The 27,907-nt window shown below is 38.6% G+C and overlaps 1 long non-coding RNA gene across 1 annotated transcript; it reads right to left on the bottom strand.

Annotated features, from left to right (window-relative positions):
- Positions 1-709: 709 nt before the first annotated feature.
- Positions 710-12,772, bottom strand: LOC147370893 (uncharacterized). Its single transcript, XR_015165547.1, has 2 exons — positions 12,618-12,772; positions 710-2,884 (listed from the first exon to the last, which is right to left on the bottom strand). It is a non-coding gene; the product is annotated as an uncharacterized LOC147370893 (long non-coding RNA).
- Between the last annotated feature and the right edge of the window lie 15,135 nt (positions 12,773-27,907).

The following is a 27,907-nucleotide window of genomic DNA, read 5'->3' as shown; positions in this document are numbered from 1 at the left end:
GGAGCTTGGTAAAAAGTAGAGATTCATAATAACACACTCTTGTCCCAGACTCCTGATAGACTGACTCTCCATATGTGACACTTAGGAACCTGGACATTTAACAAGAACTTACTGATGATTAAGCAAGTTTAGGGAACATGTATAGATCTCATATTAAAAATTTTATCCTGAAGATGTGGAGAAAACAGGTAAGGAGTTTAAGCAGGGAAGTAATTTTTAAGAAGGATTCAGGTGACTGAATGCAATAGTCAGAATGAAGAAGCATCATGATTTGTATAATATTAGGTAGGAACATGGAGTTGAACTTTGATCAATGCTTAGATTTATGGGTTAAAACTTATTTTTTGAAGGAAGGATCAGACGGCAATGGTGTTTTTCACCGAAGTTGGATGTGGAGAAGACTGACTTCAGGGTAGAGTGGGGAGAGTGTATATGTGTGTATGTGTGTGTGTGATTGGCGGTGCTTGGGGTTGAGAGTTTGGTGTGTGGGAAGATGAAGAGTTTAGTTTGTGGGACAGGAGATTTGAAGCACCTGTGGAACAATCAGTTCCAATTAGCAGCTGGGTATATGGTTCAGGGTTTGGGAACATGATCTGGGTGGGAGATGTTTATGTGAGAGTGGTTAATATAGAGACAATTGTTGGAGTCATTAGAGTAAATGAGATGGGAGAAGGAGAGTGTTTAGAGAAAGGGAGAAGAGGGATGAGGATAGACTTTGCTGGAATTTTAATATCCAAAAGATAGGCAGAGGGAGAAAGGACCAATAAGGGAAACTGAAGTAATGACAAGTGATATAGGAGGAAATCCAAGGATAAGTCATTCTAGAGGAAAAACTCAAGAAGGATTTCAAAACAAAAGTGATCACAATATTAAATTTTGTTAAGGTTAAGTAAGGCTAGAAATCAAAATGCTCATTGCATTTATGAATAGTTCAGTTCAGTGCAGTAAATTTCAGTCACTCAGTCATGTCCAACTCTTTGAGACCCCATGAATCACAGCATACCAGGCCTCCCTGTCTATCACCAACTCCTAAAGTTTAGCCAAACTCATGTCCATCAAGTCGGTGATGCCATCCAGCCATCTCCTCATCTGTCGTCCCCTTCTCCTTCTGCCCCCAATCCCTCCGAGCATCTGGGTCTTTTCCAATGAGTCAACACTTCGCATGAGGTGGCCAAAGTATTGGAATTTCAACTTCGGCATCATTCCTTCCAAAGAACACCCAGGACTGATCTTTTTAGGATAGACTGGTTGGATCTCCTTGCAGTCCAAGGGACTCTCAAGAGTCTTCTCTAACACCACAGTTCAAAAGCATCAATTCTTCACCACTCCGCTTTCTTCACAGTCCAACTCTCACATCCATACATGACTACTGGAAAAACCATAGCCTTGACTAGACGGACCTTTGTTGGAAAAGTAATGTCTCTGCTTTTGAATATGCTATCTAGGTTGGTCATAACTTTCCTTCCAAGGAGTAAGCGTCTTTTAATTTCATGGCTGCAGTCACCATCTGCAGCGATTTTGGAGCCCAAAAAATAAAGTCTGACACTGTTTCCACTGTTTCCCCATCTATTTCCCATGAAATAGATGGGACCAGATGCCATGATCTTCGTTTTCTGAATGTTGAGCTTTAAGCCAACTTTTTCACTCTCCTCTTTCACTTTCATCAAGAGGCTTTTTAGTTCTTCTTCACTTTCTGCCATAAGGGTGGTGTCATCTGCATATCTGAGGTTATTGATATTTCTCCCGGCAATCTTGATTCCAGCTTGTGCTTCTTCCAGCCCAGCGTTTCCCATGATGTACTCTGCATAGAAGTTAAAGAAGCAGGGTGACAATATACAGCCTTGACGTACTCCTTTTCCTGTTTGGAACCAGTCTGTTGTTTCATGTCCGGTTTTAACTGTTGCTTCCTGACCTGCATATAGGTTTCTCAAGAGGCAGGTCAGGTGGTCTGGTATTCCCATGTCTTTCAGAATTTTCCACAGTTTATTATGATCCACACAGTCAAAGGCTTTGGCATAGTCAATAAAGCAGAAATAGATTTTTTTTTTAACTCTCTTGCTTTTTCCATGATCCAGCGGATGTTGGCAATTTGATCTCTGATTCCTCTGCCTTTTCTAAAACCAGCTTGAACATCTGGAATTTCACAGTTCACATGTTGCTGAAGACTGGGTTGGAGAATTTTGAGCATTAATTTGCTAGTGTGTGAGATGAGCGTAATTGTGTGGTAGTTTGAGCATTCTTTGGCATTGCCTTTCTTTGGGGTTGGAATGAAAACTGACCTTTTCCAGTCCTGTGGCCACTGCTGAGTTTTCCAAATTTGTTGGCATATTGAGTGCAGCACTTTCACAGCATCATCTTTCAGGATTTGGAATAGCTCAACTGGAATTCCATCACCTCCACTAGCTTTGTAGTGATGCTTCCTAAGGCCCACTTGACTTCACATTCCAGGATGTCTGGCTCTAGGTGAGTGATCACACTATCATGATTATCTGGGTTGTGAAGATCTTTTTTTGTACAGTTCTTCTGTGTATTCTTGCCACCTCTTCTTAATATCTTCTGCTTCTGTTAGCTTCAAACCATTTCTGTCCTTTATTGAGCCCATCTTTGCATGAAATGTCCCCTTGGTGTCTCTAATTTTCTTGACGATATCTCTAGTCTTTCCCGTTCTGTTGTTTTCCTCTATTTCTTTGCATTGATCGCTGAGGAAGGCTTTGTTATCTCTCCTTGCTATTCTTTGGAACTCTGCATTCAGATGCTTATATCTTTCCTTTTCTCCTTTGCTTTTCACTTCTCTTCTTTTCACACCTATTTGTAAGGCCTCCTCAGACAGCCATTTTGCTTTTTTGCATTTCTTTTCCATGGGGATGATCTTGATCCCTGTCTCCTGTACAATGTCAGGAATAAAGAGATCACTAATAGCCTTTGCTCGTGAACAACAATAGAAGTCTGATTACAATAGGTTGCACCATGTGTGAAATAAGGATAACCGTGTTTAGGACATTCATGTTCTCATCCATGAAATGGAGTCAGTAATACTTCCCTTGAAGGGTTGATGTGAGGATTAAATGAGATCTCAGGTTTCTAGCACACTGTTTAGACTGTAACAGCTATTCAAAAATATTTTAAAGAAATATTTTTGTTCAACATTATCAATACAATATGAGGAATACCATATTACTTTGGTAAAATTTAGTACAGTATTTATGGGCTAAAAGTAAAGATAATATAATGAGATATGACTCATTTTCATAATTGTTTATTATGATGAGGATACAAGATAATGATCTTGAGCACATACAATTTATAAAATTAAACTAAATAATATATGCCAAAATCCTGCAAAAATTAATAATAGTTTCAGTTACTTTGATATTATTTGGGGCAAAATAATGCCTTTAAAACAAAATTGTATGTTTGCAAGTTTGAATTAATGTAATCAGTTTATATTCATGAGTGAATTCTCTGCTATGATCCAGTTTTACAGAGATGTTTATTTTACTGTATTGCCAGGGAGAAAAAACTGTGAGATAAGTTACCATTTATTCAGTAGATAATTCACTTTTTAATTCATAGTTCTAGTGAATTGTATGAGTGAAACATCAAGAATGTTATATATCTTCTTACTTAAATTTTACAATAATCCTGTTACCGCTCTTTCAGAGATGACAAAATGGAGATTCATAGAGAATAAGTGTCACCCAGGACACACAGCTATCTGACAGTAGTACTTGGACTTAGACTTTGATCGTTTACCTCTTAAGCAAACTATGATGTCTATTTCCTTCATTCTCAACATCTCTACTCTAAGAAGCAAGGCACAGAGTCACCATCACGGTTCAGCGTTCATAAACAAACACTGCTCAATCATGTAATATGGGCAGAGTCCTCTGTAAAATCTGTGCATGTTGATGAGTACAAGACACTGTCCTTTGCTTTATCAAAGACAAAAGAAATAAAGATATAAACCCACTAAGAACTTTTTATTATCAGTTAGAATTTCTTAGTATTAGTGCATACATACTGAAGAATGAAAGTCATATCTATGATTATTTTCAAGAATTTGAAGTCTAGAGATTTTATACGTATTTGGGTCCAGCTTTACTCTTACACATTGTGTTATAGCACTGGATATTAGGAATTAAGAAATTTGTAAATGTGATGAATTGCTGACACCTAGCCTGTAGAGAATCTATGGAGCCAAGAGTACAAAAAATAACTGATATTCCATTATGCACGGAGCCAAAGTGGCAAGAACAGTGTGCTGTTGGCAACATGAATAAAATTTAATTTAAAATACTTCAATGTAGCTCTCTATATTATGCTGTTATAGGTTTGTTAATTGGTTAAGCTATAACCACACTGCAGATGGCTGCTCTAATCAGGAATTCACATTCCAAGGATATCTAGCTAGCATTTAAAATTCAAAACATTTATTCAAGAATTGGCTTCTACCTGTGCTTCTGTTACCCTGATCTTGATTGCTTTACTAAGTAACTTGGTAACAGTCAGAAAAAAAGTAGTTAAAATCAATATCCTATTCAATAGTACAGCTAATATTAGACATGAGTTCTCATTGGTAAAATTGTCAAAATATTTTAGATTGGAAAAATAGATCAATTCTAATCCTTGTATTAACAGGTCTATTGCCAAAAGTTTTACTTTAGTTTTAGGTTTGAAAGATTCATTAGTAAACGAAACCATTCGTTACACACAGAGAAACTATTTCAATTTTTTATAGAAGATTATTTGATTGAATTTCAATATACAGCCATTAAAAGAAAAGAAATAGAAACTATAATAGAGAATAGTAACAGCATATACATCACCTAGGGAGAAGGCAATGGCACCCCACTCCAGTACTCTTGCCTGGAAAATCCCATGGATGGAGGAGCCTGGTGGGCTGCAGTCCTTGGGGTCGCTAAAAGTCGGACACGACTGAGCGACTTCACTTTCACTTTTCACTTTCCTGCATTGGAGAAGGAAATGGCAACCCACTCCAGTGTTCTCGCCTGGAGAATCCCAGGGACGGGGGAGCCTGGTGGGCTGCCGTCTATGGGGTCACACAGAGTCGGACACGACTGAAGTGACTTAGCAGACTTAGCGGTAGCATACTTCACCTAATTGGCCAATCTACATCCAGACTTGAATAGCACTGGAAAGTCCCAAATGAGAGCAATTGAGAGTCCCAGTTGGGAAAGGGTGCTAGGTGGTGTGTCTACTCCACAGGTGAGACTTTCAAAAAGCCACAAATTGATACCGTCATCAGTTTACATGCAAAAATGACACTCTGAATAATTTTTTTAACTTTAAAAATGCTGTTTATTTCACCTGTGAGTCATAGGATTTTGTTAGACCCCAGTAAGTTGTCCAGACCTTCAAGGGCTCAAGAATTCCAAGACCCATTCCCTTTCTTTTCTAAAGTGCTGCATCACTGTTTGCAGGCAGGCACAGAACCCAGGCAATGTTTAGGCAGGTCAGAAGCAGGTCAGAGGCTTGCTCTCCTGTTTTTGAAGCCTGAACAAGACTTCCCTGTTGATTTCCCTGACAACAATGTATACCAATCTAGACTGCATTTTAAGAAACAGTCCCTAAGTTCCCGTGCCAGCCTATTTGTTAGGAAGATTTCTGCTTTCCAGCAACAGACCACAAAGGCTACCAATCTCGCCTTCAGAAGAATACTTGGCAGTTCAGAAGGCTAGAATTTATCAGATCTGTGGAACCAATCATGTGGATTTTCAATGCCTGCTTCCAAATCAATGTTTGGAAAACAAACCCAAGTCTGTGTGAAAGGTATTGATCTGAAACTTACTGCTATGATAACCAGGTAGCATGCTTGTAGTGGATTACCAGCAATTACCCTCTTCAAACTTCTTAGTTGGCCTGTTTCTACTGGTAAGGATCTACAAGTTATGCATGTTTAAATTGGTTTGAGGCCATGTGCATAATATCAATGTACATAGATCAAGATATGGGGGAAGAGGCATTTTTGATCATTTAGAAATAGTCACAGCTGTCTATAATAAAAATTATCATACAAGAGTGAAAAAAAATCTCAAAAATGTTGCTCTGATTCTCTTTATTGTCTCATCAAGGATAACTTTCCAATAAGACAAATATCTTTCCTCTATAGACCAGGGTACACAGAGAATATTAGCAAACACTCGGACACTTCTCTGATATAAAAGTCATTATTAAAAAAGCTCCATATAAAACCATCTGTTACTCAAATTTTTTCAAAAGCATCTTGCATTCTAATGTATACATGTTAAAAATGTGTATCTTTAAATATTTTGATGCTAATTTTCCAAATTAATATGCAAATCTTGAGTGCCTTATTCTGTGTGAGATACAGTTATTAATGGGATTTTAACAAGCAAGATGGTCACATATGTCATGGTACCTCATATCTATTTAACACTACATTCCCTGGCCAGTTTGGAAATTTGATATATTTCTCAAAGAAACAAAAATTTACACCCTTTGAGTTAGCACAAATTTTGACTTAACATAATAGGAAATATAGTTATACAATATTTAGATGATATCTCTATTCCACCGGTAGGGATTACCAGTCATTAACTTGGAATGAATATTTGCACTCAAACAGAGGTTATTCTGTAGCACTTAGAGGAGAAACATAATGGAACATGGTCCATATTAAATCCATTCTAAAAACATTTGATTAGAGCACCTGTTAATTCTCTCTGCCCTTAATTTTGCATATGGAGAGTACACTGAGTGCCAAGGAACTGAAAGTTTCATTTTTGCTAGAGGGAATCAATATTAGTGATTGAATGGGACAAGTTCATCTGTCTACCCAATATTGAAATATGACTGATATGGTGAAAATACGTCTAGTTGGAGGGGACAGAGATATTTGAAGCAAAATAGATGGGATCTTGCCAAAGACCTTCCACCCCAACCCTACCCCCACTTTCTCTTTCCCAATGACATCTGGACCAGAACCAGTGTAAGAACTAGCATGTTTTTAAAATGCTCCAAGGTCACCCTTCTGGGAGTCATTTCTTCCATCTTCCTTAGATACATGTTTACTCTCATTTTTAAATGAGATTCATATGTGGAATCAGGTTTTTAATAGTAGCTGTGCATTTTAAATCTAAACAATCTAATTTAATGGGATGAGGAGTGATAATTTTTCAAAAGATATTATTCCAAATTCCTCTAGTCCTGCAGATTACATCTTTCTCATTTCGGATGTATTCCTGACAGAGCCTGTGGTTAACCCCCAGGCATAAATGTACATTTTTAGGAAAAAGGTTTGCCTCCTCCAATGCAGATTTGCATCAAGATTTGTGGTGGGGGGGGGGGGTTGTTTGGGTTTTGTTTTTACTTGCAAAAGGAGTATTTATTTAAATGCTGCATTAAAAGTCTTTGGCCTAACAGTGGGCAAAAATGGTGAATCTGGGCATGGGCACTGTGGATAGCTAAATATATCTCACCTCAGTGGATTCTTTGGTATTTAGGTTTTCAGTGATCTGTTAAATGCTCTGCACATTTGAAAAGCTGTTTGCAGGCAATTCATGTAAGATGGCATAACAGGCGATGGTTTGGATTTGCAAAACATGTTTATTTTACAAACTCAGATTTGCTTCAGTTTGATACTTTGGCATATTATATCTTTATCTTTTAAGATTTAAAAAAATTTCTTTAGGAGCCTTCCCATCTTCCCTACAAAGAGTAACAAATGCTGTCTTTCTTGGTAATCTTTTGAATGGTATTCTCAAAACAGGATTATCAAAATTTCTTTTCCTATAATAGAATCCTGAATCAGCAAAATCTGCAGCTTTGCTGCATACTTAAAATAGGTTGGCAAAAATCTTGTCTGGTATTGCCGGCATGTGTCATTTAAAAAAAAAAAATTGTAAGGTCGTCAGAATATGACCAGTGAATCTATCCTCCTGAAACACTCCAGTGCCTGCTGCTTTTCTATTGCTTTGCCTTTGTGCTTCAGGAAGATCTGACTAGCAAATTTGAATTACAGTGGCCTGGTGACTTGTCAGGGACAGAAATGATGGGTTTCTGAGCTATGCCAGTCTTTATAACACCACAGCATTTTCTCCTTAGCTATTCATAATCAACATTCAACATCTCATTTTACCATTTTACTCTTAAATTTCTAGATAACCCCTTTAAGATGGAGAGCTGTTGAAAACTGGGAAAGGATATAGCCATTTGGTGGAAACTACATTTTTTTAATAAGTGAAAAAAAGCTTGGCTTCAGGGCATTTGGGAAAAACAATTCCAACACAAAAGAAAGCAAGAACAAATACCAAAGAATCTTCTTTGTTTCATTTCTGAAATCCACTCTTGCTGAAGTGGTATTGCTACTATTCATCTCTTTGGAGAACTTTATCTGTGAATTCCAATGGCTTTGTGGTGTGTGGGGAAAAGCGACGGGGAGGTGTCTCATTTTGTCTCTTACTCATGGTCTCATTTTATGCTGCATTCGTAATTTTGCTCTCTGAGGATGGAAAGAACCCCTGGAGAAAGTGCTCACCTGCTGTGAACATTTACTGTTCTGTCTGCCTAGCATTCATAGGTGTTTTCCAAAAGCCCTTGTATTTCCCTTATAGGGTTAACTTTCCTCCATTGACATCAGTCTTTATGGGACTGTATGTAAATCATTCATTTCCTCCACTTTAGAAGTCCCTGGAGTTCCTGGCAACAAATAGGCACCTCCCACAGGGCCTTCTCCCCAGCTCAGTACAGCCAGTGCATAAGTTAGCATAATACTTAAGTTCAACCAGTCAAATTCTTTCTCCTGGACCTTTACACCTCAACAAGGGAGTTTTGAGATCTAACATGGTTGGTGTTGATTCATTCTCACTTTAGCACTCTGATATCCTGGATAAATATGTGTGTGTGCATGTGTGTATGTGTGTGTTCTAGTTTTATGGTATCTATACTAATTTTTGTAAGCTACTAGTATCTTTCCAGTAAAATTATTTGCACTCAGATAACTCATAATAGATTTTTATTATTTGCAACAGAAGGCGAGCAAACAAAATAAATACCCTTAAAGGATATATCATTCAGAAACCCTTTCTAGGACAAGTTAGGATAGAAATAAATGTAATAATTAAGTATAAAAACAAGCTCTGGGCATAATACATTTCTTCACATACTGAGGTTGTTATTAATTCTAGACATCCGTTTGTAGGGATGCTATGAAAAAAATTCAAACAGTATGTAGTTTCAGACTATAAGAAAATTGCAAACCAAGTGTAGTAAGCACCTACTATATGTCCATTTCATATGAGAATAGAATGAGAGATTAAAAAAATGAAGAAGTCACTCTCAAGCAGCTTATAATTCAACCTAAGGAAAACACACAAATGATTTTAATAATATTAAATATTAATTAATAATTATCTATAATTAATAAAAACAATTCTGTAGCCCAGCGGTAGGGCAATCCCATATACAGCACTATTTCCTCTCTATGTCGCCTTTGACTTAATGTACTTCATCATCCAGATACAATCTACTCACATCAATATGTTCATCATAAATATAGGATTTTCTCAAAGATGTGTTAGGGAGGAATATGGATATGGAGGATTTTGTATTGCACACGCAAAACATCTGCCTCACTTATACGTTCTCTACATTTATCCTTTCTTAAAATTCATTTTTCCTTTCCCCAGGCAATTTTTTTCCTTTTCTCTCTTGCCAACAAATGTCTTCCTTGACACTTCCCTTCCTCTCAATCTTACTTTTTCTTTTCCTACAAAGTGATTACTCCTCCAAATTTACTTTACTCCCTTACACACCCTTCTCAACTAACCATGGATCTTCTGGTAACAGGATTCATCATCCTTAACAGATAACTACAGAGTATGAATGAAAGTGTTTTGGTAAAGATGATGATATCTGATCTGGGTTTCAGTATATACCTAAAATCTGCCAAATAGCATCCAGCATATTCAAAAGCAGAGACATTACTTTGCCAACAAAGGTCCGTCTAATCAAGGCTATGGTTTTTCCAGTGGTCATGTATGGATGTGAGAGTTGGACTGTGAAGAAGGCTGAGCACCAAAGAATTGATGCTTTTGAACTGTGGTGTTGGAGAAGACTCTTGAGAGTCCCTTGGACTGCATGGAGATCCAACCAGTCCATTCTAAAGGAGATCAGCCCTGGGATTTCTTTGGAAGGAATAATGCTGAAGCTGAAACTCCAGTACTTTGGTCACCTCATGCGAAGAGTTGACTCATTGGAAAAGACTCTGATGCTGGGAGGGATTGGGGGCAGGAGGAGAAGGGGACGACAGAGAATGAGATGGCTGGATGGCATTACTGACTCAATGGACGTGAGTCTGAGTGAACTCCGGGAGTTGGTGATGGACAGGGAGCCCTGGCATACTGCGATTCATGGGGTCGCAAAGTGTTGGACATGACTGAGCAACTGAACTGAACTGAACTGAAACAAGTCTCATATCTTCTCTAAGTTTTATTTTTCTCAACTTAACCCAGACCTATTCCCTTCAAGGGTCAGTTGTGAAAGTAAATTATGTTCCTTGTAAAATGTTCTATATTATAGATATGTAAGAAAATGAAATGCTATCTAGGTGGTAGTTTGACAAGATCACCTTTATGTTACCTTGTCCAAAGATGTCATCTGTTACATGAATTATTACATAAAAGAAGCACAATCAAAGGTACAGAAATGACAAGGAGGATATCTAAGTTGTTATCAGTCACAGTTCCAAAGCAATAACTTTTGCAAAGTTTGGTATTTTTATTGCACCGCTGAGTAACCTGATATTCTCATTCAAAAGTGTTCACTTGGATCACACTAGACTATAACCAAATACTCCTACTCATTGTCATTTTCTTATCTGTTCAGTGGAATGGGGTCAATAAGGATGAGATCAGGGACAGAGAAGCAAACACATCGAATGCAGAAACTACTCCATTACAACAAGCACTCTCCCAAACAATACACACACCAACACACAGAGACACCACACAAACACATGCCCCTTTAGTGTCAGAATATCTGCTCCTCTAGAGGGTCTTTTTCCAGGAGTTAATTGTAATGAAAGGGGTTGTTTCTACCCTTTTCAAAGACCTACCTTCCTCCCAAAAGTGCTGGCTTTCTCAAGAACCAATCAAACTTCAGCACAAGAAATACTTAAAATCCGGTTGGAGAATCCCTACATTTATAGTATTGAGCTATGTCTTGGGCAGCAGCTCTTAGAAGTGTCTAAATTTCTATGACATCTGATTCTACTAAAAATTAAGTATAGGACAAAAACCCTGTGGTTTCCCTGGATTTGGTGGCAGGGAGGGAGAGATTCTGCAGCTAATGGACAAATGGGTTTTGGTCACAGCTCATTGCATTGCCTCCTCATGGGACATGTGTGTTAGCGATCACCTCCAAGCAATCAATTTCATCCAGAGTGGCTTTAATGGAGTGCTCATTATTGTATTGAAAGTTTATGCAATGCACCTTGCATCTGCACTGTCATAAGACAATGAAAAGTAAAGCATTTATAAACTTTATAAGAAATAATGCTTTATAAGAAATACTGACTACGGTAACCTGACCCCAGTATAGGGAATAAAATAAGAAGATTTGGTTAACCCTGATACTGCATGGAGCTCACCAGAAAACACCTCTAACTAGGCCAGAGTATTTTTTTTTTTTTTTTTTAAATTCTGCCCCTATCTCACAGGCTCAACCCTGCCCCACAAAGAAGGTCCCATATAGCAGATCTGTGGAACTCATAGGACAACTCTGCCTTTTGTTTATAGAAATCTGATAGCCACACAGATATTTATCAACTGTGCAAACAAGACTGTCCCTGCAGGATCCCAGGGAGTCCTGAGGGCTGGCCTGACTGCTTCCTTCCAGCTACATGACCTACCACCTCAGAGCCATCAGCAACCCCAGGGTGTTGTCAATGCTAAATGGATGAAAGCTTATGACAAGAAAGTGACTCCCACAGTGTGACTTGAAATTCAAACCACCGAGTACTTCCTAAGTTTTCAAAGGAGGGGGAGTCTGTCCTCCTGAATATATGTTAATTACAATATGTGAAAATATATCTTAAGTCCTAAGGGAACATTCAGGCAAGAGTCAATTTAAGAAGTAAATAAGATATGCCTCACACGTAACTCAAAGTTAGATGAGACCAGCCATTCGGTTCTTCCTACTACATTAAGGCTTCTAATACAGACTTGAACTTGAAGCAACCAGATAGGCATATAGTTTGACCAGTTATCATAGTTTTCTAATTTCATCAGAAATTCTGATGATTAAAATGGTGAGATGCTCACTCCCAAGCTTAGGAGCAGTAAATGGCTTTTAAACTAGAGTGAATGCCATCTAAGTGGCTTTCCTGGTGGTTCAGACAGTAAAGAAACTGCCTATAGTGTGGGAGACTGGGGTTCCGTCTCTGGCTGGCAAAGATCCCCTGGAGAAAGAAATGGCTACCCACTCCAATATTCTTGCCTGAAAAGTTCGATGGACAGAGTCTGACTGGCTACAGTTCATGGGAGTTGCAAAGAGCAGGACATGACTGAGCAGCTAACACTTTCACTTTCACACAATGCCATCCAAATAGATTTTATTAGCAAACATGCAACACATACCTGGTTGACATGAAGTTTTGAGGATAGCATATATACCAGCATGAGGAATATGAACACATACCCTTGTGTGCAGGGCTTCTCTTGAATGTACTTAAAAAGATAATAGCATGCTTTTCTGTTGCTTCCTGAATTAACTCTGAATTGGAAAACAAAGTTTCATGTTACAGCGTGAGTAACTCAGGCAGTGTCTTCTTCCCAACCCTCCTCTGGCAGAATGATCTGTAAGCTGGCAAGAGCAGAATTATACTTACAGGTTAACTTGGCCAAATCAGCCTGAGGATTAGCTATAAAAGCGATGGTAACATGCAGATGATGATGTTGGCACAAGGAGAACTTTCTCTATTTATTTTTAGGCATTGAATTAGGTTGACTGAAATAAAGCTTCATAGGAATCCACATCTCTGATGTATTTTAGTCTCCCTGGGAAGCATTCCTCGACCTCACTTTTCAGTTTGAGGTGGGGGCTGTGAGCTGAACTTATTCTGAATTATAGTTCCCTACAGTCAGTCATTCTGGGGTCTCTGACTGCAAACTAGGCTTGAATGCAGTTGCTGTGGAATGCACTAATTAATTACATTTATTTTACATAATTGGCATTAGGGCTTTCTGAACAAAAATGCAAATTTATGGAAATTGGTTGAAATACTTATGCAAAATAATATAAAAATGGACCCCTAAATTATTGGAAAAAATAAGGTAGTTTTAATTGAACAGCTAAAAGATTTGTACTTTGCTATATGATTATATCTAGTAAACTCAATTTAGAAACTAAGTTCATTTGCTTTTATCTAACCCTTCCATATCTTGCTCAGTATTGTTGGTATAATTATCACCAATAAAGGACCAATCTTCTTTTCTATCTCTTTTTGCATCAAGCGTTATTTCTGTAAACAGAAATGGAATATGTTATTCTTTTGAACAGAGCCTTGTGCATTACAAATTAGGAAGCATCAGGCCAAAGAGTTGCAAAGCAACCAATTATTGCTTAAAGGGGACACAATGCAGCATCCTGCTTATGTGCCATTTTTCAGGGGGAATGACTGTGCTGTAAGAACAAGACTTTCCACAAAACATCCCTGCAAGATAGTTGTAAGGTAAATGGCCTTGCAATCAATAGAGTATATCTGGTAATGGTGCCAAGGAAAGTGTAATGTAGAGGGATCTGCTGTTAGTGGTTAGTTGTGTAATAAAAAGAGTATTAAGACGCTGGTGACTTGGGAGTGAATACCTGAATACTGATAAATGAGCACTTAATAAAAAAATGTGTCCAAAAATGTGAAATATGGATGGGTAAACACTAAATCAAAGGAGTGAAAAATAAAACATTGTCAGGTTAAGGGACAGTGACATTTACATACAATTAACAAGCGGTTAATTACTGATAGACAACTCCCCAAACTCAAAGAAATCCAATTTAATATCCATTCAACTAATCAAGAAATTAGACCGACCTCCATACTCCAAAGGTGTGGAAGTAGTTTCGCCAAGATTCAAATAATTATGCTAATGCATTAACTTTCTTATTCCTAGTTTTTCCTTTGGAGGGGGTGGGGAGATGGTTTGGAACAGATTGAGGATGGGTTTACTTTTCTAGGGGCACTTCCCTTGTGGCTTAGAGAATAAAGCATACGCCTACAACGTGGGAGACCCGGGTTCGATCCCTGGGTCAGGAAGTTCCCCAGGAGAAGGAAATGGCACCCCACTCCAGTACTCTTGCCTGGAAAACCCCATGGATGGAGGAGCCTGGTAGGCTATAGTCCATGGGGTCGCAAAGAGTCCGACATGACTGAGCCACTTCACTTCACTTCACTTCACTTCCTTTTCTGGTGCTATTTTAGTACCACCACTTAGATAATCATTTCTTAGAACATCCTCAGGACTCAATTGAATACTTCATTCTCTTCAGGTTTCTTTCATAGAATGTAGTGGGAGGTTACCTGAGACTATTTGGTTTGTCAACCTCTCATCAAGAAATGGTAGTTGAACTGATCCTTATAAATAGAGGGCTATAATCTCATACCTTGTTCCTCTGGAGTGGTAAGTAGCTAAAGGACAAATCTCTATTAATCTGAAGTGAATAAATGAAATTAGTAAGACTTAAACACTGTTACCTGAAACATTCAGAGTTTTAAAGCCAAATGGGCTGCAATATTAAGATTCTCATCATATATTTCTACTTGATGATACACGATTTCTTCCATTTTCCTCTTTTGTTTTACAGTTTGATGTGCTGCATGTATACTCTGCCCCTGCTATGTGCAAAGCAGTATAAGTCCCAAAGAGAAATACAAAAATCTAATTCATACTTCTTGCTCTTCTACAAAATACAAAATAATCAGGCAGTGTGTGAAAGGGTTATAATGAAAGCAGCAAAGAATGAAGCTTAAAGAGAGTTAACTTAATTGTTCCTAGATGAGATACATACCAGACTGGATTTAATGTACACATCTCCTTTACTAGTCATTAACATCATATGTTTTGTTTTAATATTATTTTAGAAAACATTGAAAAAGTTAAACTTGTTCTCTTCCTTTTTCTTGTCTTTTTTTCATTATTTATCATTAAGTTAAAACTATTTGGTTGGACCATGCAAAATTCCAGGACAATTGTCCTCTACCAAAATTGTAGGTAGTTCAAACTAGAGAGATAGAATAAAAATTACCAAAATAATTCAATACAGATGATTGAACAATATGGTGTATAGGCTAGATCTCAGTAGAGCTGCTAGTAAGCCAGCAAAAATACTGGGTTAACTAGTAAATCTGTTGTTGAATGTAAGTGTGTGTGCCCAATGCACAGTGAGGCCTAACAAACCATAAGGTTAGAGTTTGGAGCAGAGAAAGTTTTTTGCAAGGACCGAGCAAAGAGAAAGGGCAGCTCATGCTCAAAAACCTAAACTCCATGATGGTTTTTAAAGGGAAAATTTGTGGCGAGGGCAGCAGAGTATATGATTCTATTCTGGTTAGTAGACAATGAGGTAGCAGGATGGTGTTCTAGGAATCCAAGCATCAGCCTTCTGGGTCCAGTGACTCTCAGCCTATAGTTACAATCTTCCATCTGGGTGGGAGCTTTGGTTCCTGTAGAAGAACTCAAAGATTTATTACAATGAACATTCCCTGAGTAGGAATGAGGATTCTGCTTTATTGCTGTACTATGATTTCTTCACTGCTTTCCCTATGTTTCCGCATTCCCTCACTTCCCTGATTAGTAACTGTTTGCATATGCCCTTTGAGACTCAGGGACAGTCTAGCAAGCTGAAACCTTTTTCCTACAAACAAGACATAGCATACACATGAAGGTTTTTGTATCCAGGAGGGCCCCACAGTGTCCTGTTCAGTTTCAAATTCAAACTAATAAAGCTATCAGAATGATCAGTGTTGCAGCCCACTCACTCATTCACAAATTCACTGGATATTATTCATCAAACATTTGGCTCAATGTTGGAATTATACCTGTTAGGTAGGTAGAATAAGGAAAAGGAGTCCAAAATGGCAGTGACTAAAAGACAAAGAAGGGAAAAGCCCACGAAAATAGAACAAAGGAAGGTCTGAGGACAGGAGTGAGGACCTCTGGTAAAACAAACAACACTCCTGGCTGGCCCAATTTACATAGGACAGGCCCAGGGAGAGGAAAACATATAAAAAGAGGAGCCAAAGCTAGCTCTCTCTCTCTCTCTTTCTCTCCCTCCGCACTCTGGAGCGCTCTTCTCTTCGCATCTTTGGATCGACATGCCCTCAAGCCTCGAAGATGGATTTTCCTGCTATCTTCTAAATAAAATAGAGCTGTAACACTGATTTGTCTAAGAGCTATAACATGGTCCGTTCGAGACCTGAGACCTATAACATGGTAACATGGTCTGTCCAAGACCCAAGAGCTGTGACAAGCCGAGGGGGCTTTAATGTCCGTCACCCCAAATCTTTGTTGTGACGAGACAAAGAACCGAGGAACATACACTCGCATGGCATACCCAATGCAAATAGTGCCTAGCCACAGTTTTCAGTGTATGAAGAAAAACAGATGTATAAGAACACCATTGACTGCACAGTGAAGGGGGCTAAGTGAAACAGAAGGAACAGGTTTCATGATTTGAGTTTGGAGGGTTTCAGGAGGAGGGATGGGGGTGTCAGGATAATCAGCAGTGTGAAGAAAATATTCTTGAGTAAGGTGAGTGCTGAACTGGGTTTTGGCTAATAAATAGACATCTTTGGGTAAAACACATGTACATTTGTGAGTGGGAAGATTCTACATCATACACAAAGATAACAAAAAATGCAAATGACAGAAAAAAAATTAAATTAAATTATTTAGGCATCAGCTATAGTGGAGGAAATCAAATATGTTAAGTATTTCTAGTGTGTAAATTTCCAGGATATGATTTGCTGGAGACAGTGGTCAAGTCATAAATTTTTCTTTATGCTAGAACAGAGAGTTTGAACTTTTTAACCTGTTAGCAGGTCCTCCCAAGAGACTCCTTCAGATTTTTCTTTTAAATTTTTCATATACCCACACAATGGGCCTTGTCAGAACTTGCTAGTTAATGGAAGAAAAGTTCCTTTTCAACTAAGTCTTTCAATAGTATAAAATTGTTGTCCCTTTGCCATTCTGCAAAAGAAAAAGAAATAGCTTATAGTTTCTCTTCCCCTTGCCTGCTCTGGAATTCTATCTTTAATTAATCAACATTGCTTCTATTAAATATTTACTATATGCTCAATAAGAATGCAGAGAAATGTGATTCAATAGTCTTTATAAATATTAACAGAAAGCATTTATACACAAATAAGAGATGGTTCAGAACAAGCTAAACTATGTCATCACAAAATTAGTCACAACAAAAAAAATCCAGATGTTTTAAACCAGGAATAATGGAAATGATAGAAGATACATCTTATGTGTATTTCTCTGTACTGTAAGCTTCAATGCACTCATACAAGAGTACTATGTAACCCAGGATTCATAAACTCCATTGCTATATCAGGATACTAAGGCCCAGAGTGAGTAGAAATTTCACTTGCAAGAAGCTAAAATGAAGGAAGTGTAGGGGTACCTGGTAGCTCAGACTTCCCTGGTGGCTCAGATGGTAAAGCGTCTGTCTACAAAGTGAGAGACCTGGGTTCAATCCCTGGGTTGGGAAGATTCCCTGGAGAAGGAAATGGCAACCCACTCCAGTACTCTTGCCTTGAAAATCCTGTGGACGGAGGAGCTTGGTGCAGGCTATTATTCATGGGGTCACAAAGAGTCGGGCATGAATGAGTGACTTCACTTTTACTTTCACTTTCACAAGGCCCAGAGTGAGTAGAAATTTCACTTGCAAGAAGCTAAAACCAAAGAAGTGTAGGGATACCTGGTAGCTCAGACAGTAAAAGAATCTGCTTGCAATACAGGAGACCCAGGTCAGGAGGATGCCCTGAAGGAGGGGTCCATTCCAATATTCTTGCCTGGTGAATTCTAGGGACAGAGGAGCATAGTGGGCTACATTCCATGGGGACACAAAGCATTAGACAGAGCTAAACGACTAACACTACTACACAGTATTGTAGAAATTAACAGAAAATATAAGTTTGGTAAGTATGAGTGAACTTTAGGATATTAGCTTAATTGTAAAAGATTATTTTATGGATCATAGTTCCTTATAGCTTCCCTGTTAGCTCAGTTGGTAAAGAATCCCCCTGCAATGCAGGAGACCCAGGTTTGATTCCTGTGTTGGGAAGATCCGCTGAAGGGATAGGCTCCCCCCTCCAGTATTCTTGACCTTCCCTTGTGGCTTAGCTGGTAAAGAATCCACCAGCAATGCGGGAGACATGGGTTCAATCCTTGGGTTGGGAAGACCCCCTGAAGAAAGAAGAGGCTACCCAGTCCAGTATTCTGGCCTGGAGAATAGTCCATGGGGTCCTGTATAGTCCATGGGGTCGCTAAGAGTTGGACACAATTGAGCAATTTTCACTTCACTTCTTCACAGTTCCTTACAATAAATGTCTTTCAAAAACCATCATCAAAAATGTGCAAATTGTTTTTATTATGTTGGTATTTTTATAGGATAATAGTTGGGGAGAGTACCCAACTTTGATACTCTTTGTAAAGTAACCAAATAAAGAACCTGAAAAACACAACATGTATGTGTGTATGTCCACATAAACGTTGTCTCAGGGGGAGTGGGTGCTTGACCAAAAGCTAGTTCCCAAAGTAGTGGTGCCCCAAATGTTGTCGTTGTTCAGTCACTAAGTCATGTTCAGATATTTGCACGTCAGGTTTCCCTGTCCTTCGTTGTCTCACTGAGTTTGCTCACATTCGTGTCCATTGAGTCTGTGATGCCACCCATTCATCTCATCCACTGTCACCCCTTCTCTTCCTGCCCTCAGTCTTTTGCAGAATCAGGGTCTTTTCCAGTGAGTCAGCTCTTCGTATCAGATGGTCAAAGTATTGGAGCTACAACTTCAGTATCAGTCCTTCTAATGAATATTCAGGGTTGCTCTCCTTTAGGATTGACTGGTTCGATCTCCTTGCAAGGGACTCTCAAGAGTCTTCTGCAGCACCACAATTTGAAAAAATCAATTCTTTGGTACTCAGCCTTCCATGCGGTCCAACTCTCACAACTAAACATGACTACTGGAAAAACCATAGCTTTGACTATATGGACCTTTGTTTGCAAGGCGCTGCCTCTGCTTTTTATTATTCTGTCTAGTTTTGTCATAGCTTTTATTCCAAGGAGCAAGCCTCTTTTAATTTCATGGCTGCAGTCTTCATCCTCAGTGATTTTGGACCCCAGGAAAATAAAATCTGTCACTGTTTCCACTTTTCCCCATCTATTTGCCATGAAATAATGGGACCGGATGCCATGATCTTCATTTTTTGAATGTTGAGTTTCAAGCCAACTTTTTCACTCCCCTCTTTCACCTTCATTGAGAGACTCTTTAGTTCCTCTTCACTTTCTGCCATTAGGATGGTGTCATCTGCATATCTGAGGTTATTGATATTTCTCTTGGCAATCTTGATTCCAGCTTGTGATTCATCCAGCTCAACATTTCACATGATGTACTCTGTATATAATTTAAATAAGCAGGGTGACAATACACAGCCTTAGCATACTCCTTTCCCAGTTTGGAACCAGTCCATTGTTCCATGTTCCATTGCTTCTTGTCCTGCATACAGGCTTCTCAGGAGACAGGTAAGGTGGCTGGGTATTCCCATGTCTTGAAGAATTTTCCAGTTTGTTGTGATCCACATAATCAAAGGCTTTAGCATAGTCAATGAAGTAGAAGTAGATGATTTTTTGGAATCCCCTTGCTTTTTCTATGATCCAACAGATGCTGGCAATTTTATCTCTGGTTCCTCTGCCTTGTCTAAACCCAGCTTGCTCATCTGAAAGTTCTCGGTTCACATACTGCTGAAGTCTAGTTTGAAGGATTTTGAGCATAATCTTGCTAGCATGTGAAATGAGTGCAAGTGTGTGATAATTTAACATTCTTTGGCATTGCCTTTTTGGGGGATTGGAATGAAAACTGACCTTTTGTAGTCTTGTGGCCACTGCTGAGTTTTCCAAATTTGCTGGCATATACCTTGCTGTTATTTCTCACATTTAAATCCACATTCAGTGATAGTCATTGTGCTGTGTCATATATACATATATTCTCATGCAATTCCCACAATAACATAAAATTGAATTTTACTGACTAGGAAATGTAAAGGATAGGTGTGATATTTTTGGACCTTGACTTAATTTGGAACAAGGTTTGATCTAAAACTTGAAAATAAAATCATTGTGACCATATATTTTTTTTTCACTGACCTAAAGTAACATTTTCTTATTATATAAGACTCGATCTTTTGAAAACTCAAATGCCTTTTATTTCAGTTACTTCACTAGTATATTTTGGTGTTGATGAGTTAGGTATAGGTGTACTTTTTTCATCTACAAATACAAGCTCTTTTCTAAATTTCACAACAGTTTTATTGTCATTGTATATTCTAATATTTTATGCTCCATATGTTCTATTCTCAACTTCAGAAACACCATTTTTTGCAAATATTCAATTTCCTTTTTCTGTCTTCCACACATTATATTTTATAATCAATTTAAATGTTATTTTATTCTCTTCCATTTTGTACAATTTCCTCAAACCCATTTGTACTATTTTTGTGACAGCATTTTCTGTTGAAGTTTGTCTTATTGCTGTTTTTTTTTTTTTTAATATGCCTTTTCTCTCTATTCTGTTTTCATTGTTCTCACCCATATCCTTTCTGAGCTCTTCCTGCTTGGCTTTCATCTCTGAATTTGTTTTATAATTTCTTCTTTAAATCTTGTGTCTTTTGTTTGACACTCTATTTGTTTCTTTGCTTCAATAGATAAACTGTCTATTGTTCTTTTGAGTCTAAGACTAACTAGTTGTCTGAATCCATTTCTTGTTTCCTTGGGTAATTCTGTTAGTCTAGGGAAAATCTTTTCTTATTAAATCATGTTTTGTAAGGAAATAAATCCAGATGACAGATCCAGGGGTGTTAGTAGGAAAAGTTGGAAGGAGCCTTGGGACTTCCTTTAAATTCACTCTTTCTCTGTAAACTACTAATGGGACTATGGGACCAGGATTTAAGCATTCAGAGTTGATATACTTAAATTAGAGAAGGACAAGGAAGAAATTTTTTTTCTATCCATCACATAATTACAGTTTTCTTCCTTACCATAGCTCAAAGGTTATCTTTTCAATATCCTATGGCTCTAAGGCTCACTAATAGTTTATAAACCACCTTATAGGGTAAAAAGTCAATTTAACAAAGTTTCCAGTACATGCAAAAAGTATCTTTAAAGTACCATATAGTTATTATTTTTATGATTATAAGCATTCACATGACTGAAAGGAGGTATTTCTTTACCATAGCCTATAGGAGTTTTCCTTGCTCTAGTTCAGCTAGGAACTACATATGAATTCATTTCATCATTCATTTCATCATTTTGAATAAGTCTGTGTCCAAGTTACCTTGACTTCTCCAGGAATGTAGAGACCTGAGTGACTTCAAAGTTGTCTTTGGATAGAGAGAGTGTAAAGACCCTAAGGTGGGAGTTAACTAACACATTGGACAAACTTTAAGGAGAAAATGTGAATGAAGCAGAAAGAGGGAGTTGCAAAGACGAAGCCCCATAGATTGTGGGCCAGAGTTACACTGGGCCTTGTTGGGTTTTGAATTTTATTTTGAATGAGACGGGGAGCCACTGGAGGGATTGTAGCAGAAGAATTATATAATCTGGCCTGTTTCAAAAGGATTACTCTAACTGGTAACTTCAAATTAGATGTACAAATAGGATTAGAGAGACAAGTTGGAAAGGCTATTGAAGTGATACAGGTAAGAGATGGTGGCAGCTTGTAAGGAGCATTTGCAGTGGATAGTCGAGCAGTGGCCAGATTCTACATATAATTTCTAGCAATCACCATGAGAATGTCTGATGTTTTGGATGTGGGCTGTGAAAGAAGGACCCTCAAAAAGGGGATAATCCTTAGCTTACAGTCCTTAGCAACTTGGAACGATTCCGTTGTTGTCGAAGTTAGACGGACGAGACACTGGGTAGAACTTATTTGGGGATAGGAAATCAGGAGTTCAGAGTGGACATGTTAAGTCTGAGAAATAAGTCACCTGAAATGGAACTCAGATCTTATTCTACTGAGTTGAATAGTGTTTCCTCAAAATTCATGTCTATGTTGAACCTTTGAAAGCAGCCTTATTTAGAAATAGGGTCTTTGTAGGTGTAGTCAAGTTAAGATAAGCTTGTACTATATTAAGGTGGGCCCTATATACACTATGACTACCATCCTTATGGGCTTCCTTGGTAGCTGCACTGGTAAAGAATCCACCTGTAGTGCAGGAGACCTTGGTTCAATTCCTGGATTGGGAAGATCCCCTGGAAGAGGGCATGGCAACCCACTTCAGTATTCTTGCTTGGAGAATCCCCATGGACAGAGGAGCCTGGCAGGCTACAGTCCATGGCATCACAAAGAGTCAGACATGACTGAGCAACTAAGCATAGCACAGCATAGCATCCTTAAAAGGAGAGGGAAATCTGGACAGGCAGAGATACAGACACATAGAGGAGAAGATCATGTGATGAACGATGCAGAGACCAAAAGAAAACAACTACAAACCATGGATGCCAATGACTGCCAGTAGCCAATAGAGGCTAGAAAAATCAAGGAACAATCTTCCCCTATAGTCTTCAGAGAGTGCATGGCCCTGCATTCACTTTGATTTCACACTTCTAGCCTCTACACCTGAGACTTCTAGCCTCTACACCTGAGATATAATAAATTTATTTTGTTATAAGGCACCCAGTTTATAGTATTGATAGTTTGTTAAAACAGCCAAGGAGACTAATATACCTGTGTATATTAGTTTGGCCTGACTGGCTCTTAGCAGTTCAGAACCATGAGCTCCTATATTCTGGATTCTCTAAGTCTCTTGCCACAGTCATGGATCATATTTACTCCAATGGGGCAGGAATTTGCCTCATACAGTTGACTTACATTAAGCTAAAATATCTACAATCTCTAGTTAGAGAGGATGCTGATTTTTTTGTTTTTGCTGTTGTTACCAACCTGGTTAGTTTATTCTCCATCTTGTATTTATACAGATAATATTCTCAACACAAAATCTGAGATTTAATTTCCTCATGTATATGAGAAAGAAGTTCTAAAAAGGCAGTATGTACATACAATGGATTTTGGAGTTATACAGGCAAAGCTAAAAAAAAAAAAAAAAAAGAAGCAAATTCAACAGCTTGCCTCATGTTGTAAAAATTAAATCTAGAGATAATTTTGTGGGTTAAGAAGATCAGTATCTTAAAGAAATAGTTAACATTTTGTCTAGTTTAGGTATTATAAGTTGTGGTGATTTCAATCATGGTATAGCCAAAATGTTCATTCATTAAGCAATCCACTCTTGCTCTTTAGGAAATGAAGACTTCCTTATCTACCTCCTAGGCTTACAAGTCTAAGCATTCAGACTACAAGTGACATGTCTTATCCAAAAGGGTTTTAGTAGCCCTGTTCTAAAATTCTGTGTCTGAATTTGCTTATGACTGGTAAAAAATGTTGTGCATGTTCATCTTTTGCCATGTGCCTTCATCATTTTGAGTTATTTGCAGTTGTAGAAGGAAGGAAAGCTGGAAAAACACCTCAGAAACTGCAGAATTTCTCTGAGAGTCAGAAAGATGACAGGCTTTTTGAAAAGTAGTGGTGGAATCTCACATGGTGAGGGCAAGTTGAGGGGGTTGAGCTAAGAGCTAAGCATCTGGCTTATGAAAATTTTTGCTGTAGCTGCTGGAGCTAGTCAGCATTATATAGTTCCTTGATCACTAGGGACTTTACGATCTGTCTTGAGCTATTTGTGCACTAACAATAACTTTAACTATTCATCCCATGATTTCTACTATTTGTAGGAAAAGAAAAGTAAACAGTATCTGAAAAATCTGAACATAAAGACATGATAAAATAAGGAGATTGAATGTTGAAACAAAAAATATAGAACATCAGGAGATGCAATAAATACAAATGGGTTTCCAAACAAGAGGAGAAAAAACTAGTTAACTCAAAATTGAACTGAAAGATGAAAATAAATAAGCAAATTTCTCATTCAGAATCCATTTGAAGGCTGTATTTCTTGGCAAAAGTTACTGCTTATTATTTTCACGTTTCTAGTTTCCCATCTCAGTTTGTCAGCCTACTGAAAGCTTGTTAAAATCTTATTTGCTTTTCCTGTTCTTTCAAGGTAGTTGTTCCTGCCTTAACTTTAATGTTAAATCTTGTAGAAGTATGGCAAAAGGGAGAAAAAAAATTATGCAAATTGTCACTCAGTGGCCTGGTTTTATGGATATTTTATATATTGATCAGCTTATGTTTTATTCAGACATGATGGGGAAAAAATGGGAAATAAGAAGGAATCACTCTCTTAAATAGTAAATTGCAATGCTGATGCAAAATGTCTAAGGGTTTTCAGGAGAGACTGGCCAAAGTCTGAAAAGGGCACAGTTGCAGAAAAGAAATAATTTCTCCAAGGATATTCCATGGAGAACAAGAGACTGCTACACTAATTTCTTGTCTCCTTGTTTTGGAGAAGATAATAATATATTTTATCTTTATTGTGTACAGCTAAGCACAGTGTTTGACAGATAGATATGTTATAAATAGGTGGGAAAGAAATATATGCATAAATAAATTGATGACACCAAGTAAATACACATTCACCCATTTAAAACAAATCTGTTCCATGGAGGTTCTAATGGTCAGAAATGCTGGATGGTCCACATTTAAACCAAAAGCCATTTGAATATAAATTCTATGCCCTTTGTTTTTGTTCAGTCATTCAGTCATGTCCGACTGTTTGCAACTGCATGGACTGCAGCATGCCAGGCTTCTCTGCCCCTCACCATCTTCCAGAGCTTGCTGAAACTCATGTCCATTGAGTCAGTGAAGATATCCAACCATCTCGTCCTCTGTCGACCCCTTCTCCTCCTGCCTTCAATCTTTCCCAGCATCAGGGTCTTCTCAAATGAGTCAGCTCTTTGCATCAGATGGCCAGAGTATTGGAGCTTCAGCATCCACCCTTCCAATGAATATTCAGGATTGAGTTCCTTTAGGATTGGGTTATCCCCTTAGCCACTGTTCAACTTGATTTAGCAAGTCCTAACTGTGTGATCCTAACCAAGTGATGTTTGTGAGCCTCTTTTTCTAGTATTGGAGTAGAATGAAATAATCTCAAAATATAGTTGTGAAGACAACAAGTAATAAACAACATACTTACCTGTGCCTGGTGCATAGTTAACATCCCTGGGAATGATGCTGATAGAAGTAAAGGAGTTGTATTAAGTGTTTTCTTCTTTGTCAGCTACTTCTCCAATGTTCCCTCTTTCTTACTCCCAACATTCTCCAGAGAATTTTTAAAATCATATCCATCTTTGGCTGCCTCTCACAATGCTGTTGCTTGCATCATGGAGGGCCATTAGCAGCCACTTAACATTTGCTCATTTTCTATTGGCGACTATCACACTAGTCCCTGACTTCTACATGGAATTTAATATGGCACTAGAGACTGTGGAAAATCTGGTGAAGCCTGTCTGACCATTTCAATTGCAGTTAAAAAATCTTAATAGAATACCAGTACCGTCACACAGTGGCATGTATAAATTGTTTCTCTTTATTTAAGAGTCTTGCTTTACTTTCATTAGCTACCTATACCTTATAGCAGAAGGTGAAGACACATTCACATACATGTTTTCCCCCTCCTCCCAAGTTTAAGTTTGATTCTGGACTTTAGCAGACCAAAAACCAAGGACCTGTGTGTCAAAAACTACACAGAGCCTAGCTACACCTCACAAGAGCCTCAAGACAATCTCTCACAATGATTTACCTATGAGATTGCCGCTGCTGCTGTTAAGTCACTTCAGTCGTGTCCGACTCTGTGCGACCCCATAGACGGCAGCCCACCAGGCTCCCCCTTCCCTGGGGTTCTCCAGGCAAGAATACTGAAATGGTTTGCCATTTCCTTCTCCAATGCAGGAAAGTGAAAAGTGAAAGTGAAGTCACTCAGTCATGTCTGACTCTTAGAAACCCCGTGGACTGCAGCCTACCAGGCTCCTCCATCCATGGGATTTTCCAGGCAAGAGTACTGGAGTGGGATGCCATTGCCTTCTCCGACCTATGAGATTAATAAATGTATTTTTTCAGGAATATTTTATAGTGCCTCCTTCTGGAAGATGCTATCCTGAACAGTAATCTGTATTGAAATTCTGGTGAACTGGGTTCACTCTTCTCAAAGGAATAAGAGGAAACATGTCTCTTCAAAATGAAGATTGCCTCCCCTAACACCACCACCTCCCACCCAAGCCTGTTCCATTGGTGCTAAATATAATCTCTTACCAGGGTGTGCACTGCATATCTGAAATTCAGACATGGCAAGCCTCTGGAGTCTATTCCTTTCTTTCCTTATTAATGAAAGGGTTTTTATTTGTGCCCTCCGTTATTCCCAGAAGTACAACATAAAACAAGATGGGGAACCATGATTTATCTTCTATTTGATAAAAACATCTGCAGAATAAAATGAGCCTCTTGATGCCGGAATTGTCATCAATGATGACTTTGACAAAATGAGCAATACATAATTTGCTAGCTCCCTTGTGAAGCTGAAACAGATTGTCAAATAAAACACTGGAGGAGATGCATATGGGCTGAGTAGGCCAGTTTTGAATAGGAACACACACAGGTGGTGGCTTAGTAGTGGCTCTAAGAAGGAGGACTGCCCTAATTTGGAGGGTCATTTGCATTTGAAAATGCTCATTGCTCCATAGTGAGTATTCCCTATAGGAAAGGAGAATGGTTACTGCCAAAACTTGTATCTATTTCTCTTCTTTGCTAATATGGATAAACCAGGGAGCCTAAGCAAAGAAGAGAGTAAGTTACACTCAAACTGTTCTGTTCAGTTCAGTCACTCAGTCATGTCCAACTCTTTGCGACCCCATGATTTACAGTACACCAGGCCTCCCTGTCCATCACCAACTCCCAGAGTTCAATCAAACTCATGTCCATCGAGTTGGTGATGCCATCCAGCCATCTCATCCTCTGTCGTCCCCTTCTCCTCCTGCCCCTAATCTCTCCCAGCATCAGGGTCTTTTCCAATGAGTCAACTCTTCACATGGGGTAGCCAAAGTATTGGAGTTTCAGCTTCAGCATCAGTCCTTTCAATGAACACCCAGGACTGATCTTCTTTAGGATGGACTGGTTGGATCTCCTGGCAGTCCAAGGGACTCTCAAGAGTCTTCTCCAACACCACAGTTCAAAAGCATTAATTCTTCGGCACTCAGCTTTCTTCACAGTCCAACTCTCACATCCATACATGACCACGGGAAAAACCAGAGCCTTGACTAGATGGACTTTTGTTGGCAAAGTAATATCTCTGCTTTTGAATATGCTATCTAGGTTGGTCATAACTTTCCTTCCAAGGAGTAAGCGTCTTTTAATTTCATGGCTGTAATCACCATCTGCAGTCATTTTGGAGCCCCCAAAAATAAAGTCTGACACTGTTTCCCCATCTATTTCCCATGAAGTGATGGGACAAGATGCCATGATCTTAGTTTTCTGAATGTTGAGCTTTAAGCCAACTTTTTCACTCTCCTCTTTCACTTTCATCAAGAGGATCTTTAGTTCTTCTTCACTTTCTGCCATAAGGATGGTGTCATCTGCATCTGAGGTTATTGAGATTTCTCCCAGCAATCTTGATTCCAGCTTGTGCTTCTTCCAGCCCAGCGTTTCTCATGA

Source organism: Bos grunniens, chromosome 6, assembly GCF_055505025.1.
Source record: "Bos grunniens cultivar Pamir isolate PY7600 chromosome 6, Bosgru_T2T1.0, whole genome shotgun sequence".
Taxonomy (NCBI): Eukaryota; Metazoa; Chordata; class Mammalia; order Artiodactyla; family Bovidae; genus Bos; species Bos grunniens.
Note: the sequence above shows the minus strand (reverse complement) of the source record. Positions and strands in the feature narration are given on the sequence as shown.